The following is an 8,769-nucleotide window of genomic DNA, read 5'->3' on the forward strand; positions in this document are numbered from 1 at the left end:
GATAGTCCAGCAATGTATTATAGCTCTGAATCCTTGTCAGTATCAGATGTTGTCAGTTTCCTTGATTTGAGCCATTTTATTAGTAATCCATGAACTTTCGATCTAGGCTGGGCCATAAAATTAAACTTTCTGCTAGCTATATGTACTGGGTTGAATAAGTGTTCTTCCGAAATACACATTCACCTGGAACCGCAGAATGTGACCTTATTTGGAAGTAGGATCTTTGCATATGTAATTAAATTTAGATGAAGCCATACTGGGCTGAAGAGGCCTTAATCCCAATGACTGGTGTCCTTATAAGAAGGCCACGTGACATAGGGACACACAGAGGAGAGCATCCTGTGACAGTAGAGGCAGAGATTGGAGCTATGCTGCAGCAAGCCAAGGAATATCAGAATCCCCAGCAGCTGTTACGGCCAAGCAAGGATTCTTCTCAGAGTCTCAGAGAGAGCGTGGCCCTGAATACATCTTGATTTCAGACTTCTGGCCTCCAGAACTATGTGAGAATACATTTCTGTTTGTCGTAAGTCACCCAGTTTGTGATAATTTGTTAAGGCAGTCCTAGAACTAAAACACTATGAATACAATTTACAGAATACGACAATACAAATAGGTTTATATTTGACTTATATAAAGCTTTCTGAAGATAAAAGCATAATAATTGCTTGTATAAAATTCATTCTAATTAGTTCAAACATATCACTAGAAGCCTGATTTACTAATATGCCTAAAAATTCTTGGGCTAAGTTTTTGACTATTCTATAATTCAACATTTCACCTATTGGACTGAACTTCTGCTAATGAGTCAAGATTAGTGAGGACCACTGTTTATCGTGAATTAAGAGCAGTGCAGAAGCAGAATCCCAGTGGTTCCTATCTATGGCCATTAAATATGTGAGACCAACATTTTGCAGAATGTTCTACAAAGGATTAAGAGATGAACTTTCTTTTAGTTTAGTCATTTGTGGTATAATGTACTGGAATGCACCTTTAAAGATTTTTAATTGTAAAATTATGTGTTTATTTTTCCTACAATGAAGTCTAGTTCTGAAAAACAAGACTTCTGTGGTAGAGCCAGTTTTGGTTGTTTCATAAAGAACAGATCGCATTTCAGTTTTAGCACAAAGCTCTTCTAGCCCCGATGAAGAAAATTATCTAGCTCTCAACCTGTATTAGATTTCCTTGGGCAGGCAGAGGGATCTCCCTCCCCACCCGACCCCAAAACCTTTGAAAGAAAGAAGTTGGTTCTTCTGTTACACTATTATTCAATTAGAATTCCACTAATTCAAAAACAGAGAATAAAAGAATAGTTACAGTCAATAGCAGGTTGTGGTTTCTGTTGCTAAAACTTTCTGAAAACCTACTGCAAATAGGCAGATACTGAGGCAACACTAAGACAGGAGGGCAGGTGCAGATGTGGAAGCAGGAATCTCATGTTTTTACATTCATTCCTCTATACTATGTAAACCAGACTTTCTCCCCATGAACAACATAAGGTAATAACAAGCCTACCAGGTGAACATTAGATGTCATCATATGGACTTCTGGGAGGAATCTGGCACTCCTATGAGCACTTTTCTGTGTTGTGCACTGTGGTTACCAGCTGTACCATGCCTATTTCACAGGAATAGCTGGTGAATACAATCATGATTTCCACAAAATTTGCAGAGCAAAGCAGGTTGTCATCCAAACAGAGTCCAACAATGTTCAGTGATCCGAACAAAAGTCAGGCCCATTTTCACCACTCCTGCTCTCTGATAAGCATATATTGTCCTTTGAGTGTTTTGGGAGAGCACAGAATTGACCTATTTTGGGGGACAAGGACTTATAAGTTTGGACCACTCTGTTCCAAGTTTGGGCAATTTCAAAGGACAGGGCTTTGGGGAATTGGAACAACTTGTTCAACTTCATTGTCTTTGGGTCTCACTAAACATAGAAACCAGACTCCCTCTTAATCCCCATCCCACGTGTTGAAAACCATAAACTCAAGTTACCACGAATAAAAGGCCATGGAAGAGTGCCCAGATGCCCTTTGGGATGGGATGACCCAGTTAGGAGGTAGCAATGTTTGGGGTTGAGATTGTCCTTGTATTAGAAGCAGACAGAGAAAAAGCTATGACCAAAATGTTTTCATGGTTTAATTAAATATCAACAGAAATCTCTATTCACTTTAAAGCTCCAGCACACCAGACAAGGGAACCGAGCTCCAGGCAGGAGCCAAAACCACCATTGCAGATATGCTCCCAGTTTCACCAGCCAATTAGATGTTAAACTTAAATTGTAACAATCAACCTGATATTATTACCTACTGAAGATAGAACTAGAATTCTAATTAGGTCAGAATTCTAGCTGGGATTGTGTAGATGGACAAATTCTTTCAGGGTAGTTTGATATCACTGCTGTAATTTATGGTAAAATTACCCCATCCCTCCAGTTGGGATGATACTGGCAAATTAAGTACCTGCCTACACTCCCTCAGGCCTAAAAATGCCATTGATTACCCCAAAAAAACCGAGAAAATAATCCACTACAGTACGGAAAAAGACAAAATAGGGGCACTAACACACAAGAAGCACTGAAGGCTTTCTGAAAGAGTAATCAGGCCTGATGTTTGTAGTTCTAATGTGTATTTTGCAACCAAAGGTAGAAACAGAGTCTGGAGCTCAGATGCCACCACCAGAGAGGGGAGCTGTTCAGCCTCTCTCCTGTGCAAATTAACCTAATCCTGAACCTGACTTGGTTTAATTCGCACAATTTCAGGTGCCATGCTAGGTATACCACAAATATACCTCAGGGACGTCAATTGCGAAAACCTGGACCGCAAACGTTGGGGCTGCGGAGTTAACTAGGTTAATAAATTCTTTCTGAGGTAAAGCAGGTAACACCCACTAGTAAGAAGAATGAAACTTCATCGTCCCATTGGCATCCTCGGGTGTGCAGGTGTTCCTCAGAGCAAAGCCCATGGTGTGCCCCATCGCCAATTCGTGACAAGGCGGGGGGCGGGGGGCAGGGGACGGAAAAACACCTAAGAAGTCAGACAATAACAAGTCCCTTTGAAACAAAAAACAGTGAATGTTAGAGTACACCCACCTTTGGGGTAGCACGCAATAATCTCTCAGCATCACTGACTCCAGCACAGCTGGTCCCCTGGAAAAGGCACGTTGCCGGAAGGTTTTGTGTGGGACCAAGCAACTGGCCACCCCAAGCCTTCGGCCTCCCAGCTGGGTCCCGGCCCCCGGGAGTCCCCTCCCCCTCCACCCGCCAAACCCAGGCAGCGCCCGCCCCTGACCCCGCTGATTGACAGGCCGTGCAGCTACTCCTGGGAGCCTGGCTTTCGGGGGCAACCCGGGCAGAGGAGACTATCTCTGCAGCAGCCAATAGAAGCCGGGAGGCGGGGCGGGGAAGCGGCGCGGTCAGGTGCTCCGCTCCAGAATTGAGCACAGGTGAGCTCCTGCGCGTTCCGGGAGCGCCCCTTCCTCCAGTCACCTTCCTGCCGTTACCCGCGGCGCGCCGGAGGGAGTCTCCTCCAGACCCTCCCTCCCGTTGCCCCAAACTAATACTCGCTGCGAAGGTGAGTCCAGGGGGGATGGGTGGCTTCCCTCCCGGGGACCCACACGGCTCCTCTGGGTCCCTAAAGCAACGCCCCCTCCTTGCCACTGCACATCTAAGAAGCCCAGGCCTCGGTGGGCGGGATGACTGGGAATTGGGAACATAACCTACGCCGCGACCCTTCTGGGTGGCTAAGATGGAATCCGGTGGAGAAGATGGACACCCCCGCCCTTGACGTCTACCCCAGCTACACAAACCTACTCCTTCTGCACTTTCCCTCTTCCCTTTAATCGATGCCCCTTCCTTCCTGATCTCCAAGTCTGTTTGTGGAGGAAGGGTTGGAGGGGAGAAAGAACTGGAAAGTACTCAAGGAAATTTGGAGCCAGATCCAGGGATTCCACAGTTTTGTGCAGCATTTTGTGCACGAAAAAGAAAAAAAAAACTGATTGTTTTCATTCCCCACCCCCCACCTCTGTTTATTGCTCTGTGTCATGGATGTGATGTTCAGTCGTCTTGCCAAACATTCCTAAGCTTTAGACAACACTTAATCTTTGCTTACTTTTGTTGGTCCCAAGAAAGCAGTTTTCTCCTGCTTACACATGTGCTGAATTAATTTGCTAAGATAGATGAAAATGAGGTGTTCCATGTAGTTTATTTTCTCTGCTTTTAGCTTTAAATTGCATTTGGTTGATACTAGCCTTCCTTGTTTTAAAAAGGTTGGAGAGAAAATTAGGGAGAGAAAGGACAGAGAGAGCAACTACCATCCATAGCCAGATAGGTGAGTAAATGTATTTGCAGTAACCTATTTGCTATTCCCTGCTGCAACTATTTTTAATGTTCCTTCCAGAATCAGAGAGAGTATTGCCATCTAAGAAATCGTTTTTAAATATAACATTTGAGCCATCATCTTGAGACCAATACCTAAAACAATTTCAGTTTAAGAAATGTCTAGGTATGGTGAAAGCACAGTTTAAAACCAGTAAAACAGAACTTATTGCCCTCAGCCAATACCCACAATGTACATATACCTTGTACTTCTGAAAGCAAAGCAAGCATGCCAAGTAGTTTTTATTTACCTGTACCTGTAATACAGCAAGGCGAAACAGGATATATTTTTTAAGTTTAAAAATGTCTTCAGGCTGGCTGCGGTGGCTCATGCCTGTAATCCCAGCACTTTGGGGGGCCGAGGCGGGTGAATCACCTGAGGTCAGCAGTTTTGAGACCAGGCTGGCCAATATGGCGAAACCCTGTCTCTACTGAAAATACAAAAATTAGCCGGGTGTGGTGGCGTGCACCTGCAGTCCCAGCTACTCGAGAGCCTGAGGCAGGAGAATTGCTTGAACACGGGAGGCGGAAGTTGCAGTAAGGTGAGATCGTGCCACCGCACACCAGCTTGGGCAACAGAGTGAGACTCCCTCTCAAAAAAAAAAAAGTCTTCAGCTTAGGAAGATATCAAAAGCCAGTTTCAAGAGATTTATTTGTACAAGTGTGGTTTGATCTAAGTTTTGGTGGGTTTATAAATACCTTCATGCAGGCATGGGTAGAAAAATGAGAGAACAAAAGATCCCTGCTGGATGTGCATGCCTGATGAAAACTGACAAAATTCACATATCTATTGTTTATCCATACAGCGTCTTATTAGCTTTCTCCAATAGAATGAAAGTATTTTAGAAATATACACAGATTAGGGGAAAAGACCAACAACCTTGATTCAAAGAGCTTTAAACCAGGGAAGTGCTTTTACTACACCTATCAATGATAAGATTAAATTTTGACAAATTTTGGCAGTAGGAAAGTCAACAACAAATTTCAGAATTATATTTCTGTTAATATTTAGTTTAGAATCTAATTTAGTTTAAAGAAGGCTATGATTTGATTATTAATAAATGAATGCAGATCACTTTTCAATAAATATATCTGGATGTTACAAATGTTATTTCACTTCAAGAAACCAAATTCATCTATTTTCCTCTCTCTTTAGTAATACTTCTTTTATCTGTGATGAACCAAACATGGGGGTTGAAAATAGAAGTGTGCATATACATATATATATATTATATATATATAATATATTATATATATAAAATATATTTTATATATTTTATATATATTACCTCACTTCAGAGTATACTACAGAGCTACAGCAGCCAAACAGCATGGTACTGGCATAAAAACAGACACATAGACCAGTGGAACAGAATAGAGAACCCAATAAATTCATTCATCCAGAGTTAACTCATTTTTTTACAAAGTTGCCAAGAACATACATTAGGGAAAGGACAGTTTCTTCAACAAATGGTGCTGGTGCTGGGAAAACCGGATATCCATACATAACATATGTAAAAGAATGAAATGAGGCTCCTATCTCTCACTGTATACAAAAAATCAAATCAAAATTGGTTAAAGGTTTAACTCTAATACCTGAAATTATGAAACTACTATAAGAAAACACTGAAGAAACTCTCCAGGACATTGGACTGGGCAAAGATTTCTTGAATAATACCCCATAAGCACAGGCAACCAAAGCAAAAATGGACAAATGAGATTACATCAAATTAAAAAGCTTCTGCACAGCAAAGGAAATGATCAACAAAGGGAAGAGAGAAAATATTTGCAAACTACCTATTTGACAAGGGCTAAGTAACCAGACTATATAAGGAGCTCAAACAACTCTACAAGAGAAAATCTAATAATCTGATTGCAAAATATCTGAATAGACATTTCTCAAAAGAAGACATACAAATGCCAATGGGTGTATGAAAATGTTCTCAACATTATTGATCATCAGAGAAATACAAATCAAAACTACAATGAGATATTATCTCATTCCAGTTAAAATGGCTTTTACCTAAAAGTCAGGCAATAACAATAGCTGGCGAGAATGTGGAGAAAAGGGAACCTTTGTACACTGCTGGTACGCATGTAAATTGGTACAATCACCATGGAAAACAGGTTGGAGATTCCTCAAGAAACTAAAAATAGAGCTACCATAGGATCCAGCAATCCCACTCCTAGGTATATACCCAAAAGAAGGGAAATCAGTATATCAAAGAGATATCTGCACTCCCATATTTGTTGCAGCACTATTCACAAGAGCCAAGTTTTTGAAGCAACTTAAGTGTCCACCAACAGATAAATGGATAAAGAATATATGGTGCATATACACAATGGAGTACTATTCAGTTATTATAAAATGAGATCCTGCCATTTGCAAAAACATGGATGGAACTGGAGTTCAGTATGTTAAGTGAAATAAGCCAGGCATAGAAAGACAAACATTGCATGTTCTCACTTTTTCATGGGAGCTAAAAATTAAAGTAATTGAACTCCTGGAGATAGAGAGTAGAAGGATGGTTACCAGAGGCTGGGAAAGGTAGTGGCGTTTTGTGGGGGAAGACCAGAGGGGATGATTAATGGTTACAAAAAACAGAAAGAATGAATAAGATGTAATATTTGCTAGGACAATAGGGTTACTATAGTCAACAATAATTTAATTGTACAGTTTCAAATAACTAAAAGCTTATAATTGGATTGTTTGTAACACAAGGAATAGGTATTTGATGTGATGGATACCCTATTTACCCTGATGTGATTATTACACATTGCATGCCAATATCAAAATATCTCATGTATAAATATATTTATAATTCTATAAATATATACACCTACTAAGTAACCACAAAAATTAAAAAATGAACAAACAAAACCAAACAAATTCTTCTTATTCCCACCCCCCCACTGAGAGTCAACAGCAAATTCTGCTGTGTTCTTATTTCTATACATATTCACAAACACACAACTTGAAGCAATGGGGCTACCTTTTGGACTACTGTTCTCTCTAACTTGATTTTTTTTTTTTTTACTTAACATTGTGTCATTGACAATTTTCTAAAACCTGCATATGAATTTTCACCTTTAACTTTTGTGGCAATGAAGACAGGTATTGTTGCATAGTTTGTTTTAATGTAGCCAATCCAATTGGTGATATTTAAGGTGACATTTTCCCCATTTTTTATACTACTATAGTCAACATTTGATGAACATCCTTACACATCAACAATGCTCTGAACCAAAAAGTTCAAGTGAAATGCAGTGGAAAAACCTTATGGCCTCTTTAAAAATGTTCTGTGACTATTCAGACTGCTACTGGGATGTATTTGTACTGGCTTTTTGTTGGTGACCTTTGAGTAATTTTTGGCCTTCTCTTTATTTCTTCTTTAATAAATATGTTATGTTTTAGGGTGCCTTTGAGATGATGCCTTAAAATTTTGGGCAAACTCCCAAGTGTGTCAGTCAGGATTCTTGATAGCAAAACAGAAACTTACTGGTTATATGGAAAATAATTTAGTCACAGGATATTGGATAGCTTAAAGAATGGCCAGCAGAGCTGAAAAGTCTACTGGGAAACCACTCAGCTAGCACCCAGCCATAATAAAAACTGGTCCCTCATTGACTTCATTGCTGAGCACTTATCACTAGTCTATATACTGACATCAAACTCACACCATTGCCACTTTCTGCCCGCAAGGCTTCCTCTCTGCTCTTTCCAGTCCCACCTCCAAGAAATGGGCAAGGCTGCCAGAGCCACTGCCTCCACAGCAAGCCTTCTCTGTTTCCACTTTTTTGGGTCACCCACTCCCCTTTTAAAATCTGGAGTAGGGTTGGGGGAAGTGGCTCATGCCCATTGCATTAGTCTATTCTCACACGGCTATATAGATACCCTGAGACTGGGTAATTTATAAAGAAAGGAAGTTTAATTGGCTCACAGTTCCACATGGCTGGGGAGGCCTCAGAAAACTTACAATCATGGTGGAAGGTGAAGGGGAAGCAAAGCACGTTTTACATGGCAGCAGGTGAGAGAGGGAGAGAGAGTGAGAAGGTGAAAAGCCACACACTTATCAAACAATCAGATCTTGTGAAAATTCTTTTTCTTTTTCTTTTCTTTCTTTTTTTTTTAGATGGAGTTTTGCTCTTTCACCCAGGCTGGAATGAAGTGGCACAATCTCAGCCCACTGCGACCTCTGCCTCCCAGGTTCAAGCAATTCTCCTGCCTCAGCCTCCCAAGTAGCTGGGATTATAGGTGCCTGACACCACTCCTGGCTAACTTTTTTTTTTTTTTTGGTATTTTTAATAGAGATGAGGTTTTGCCATGTTGGCCAGGCTGGTCTTGAACTCCTGGCCTCAGGAGATCCACCCGCCTCAGCCTCCCAAAGTTGTGGG

General features: G+C 41.0%; 1 long non-coding RNA gene across 2 annotated transcripts in view; it reads right to left on the bottom strand.

The window, feature by feature from the left end:
- LOC115832438 overlaps positions 1-3,233 on the bottom strand; it is a 79,667-nt gene extending 76,434 nt beyond the window's left edge. For both annotated transcript variants that reach the window (XR_004027942.1, XR_004027941.1), the window contains exon 1: positions 3,091-3,233. This is a non-coding gene — a long non-coding RNA (uncharacterized LOC115832438). The remainder of the gene's footprint in view (positions 1-3,090) is intronic.
- Positions 3,234-8,769: the final 5,536 nt, after the last annotated feature.

This window comes from Nomascus leucogenys, chromosome 22a (genome assembly GCF_006542625.1).
Source record: "Nomascus leucogenys isolate Asia chromosome 22a, Asia_NLE_v1, whole genome shotgun sequence".
NCBI lineage: Eukaryota > Metazoa > Chordata > Mammalia > Primates > Hylobatidae > Nomascus > Nomascus leucogenys.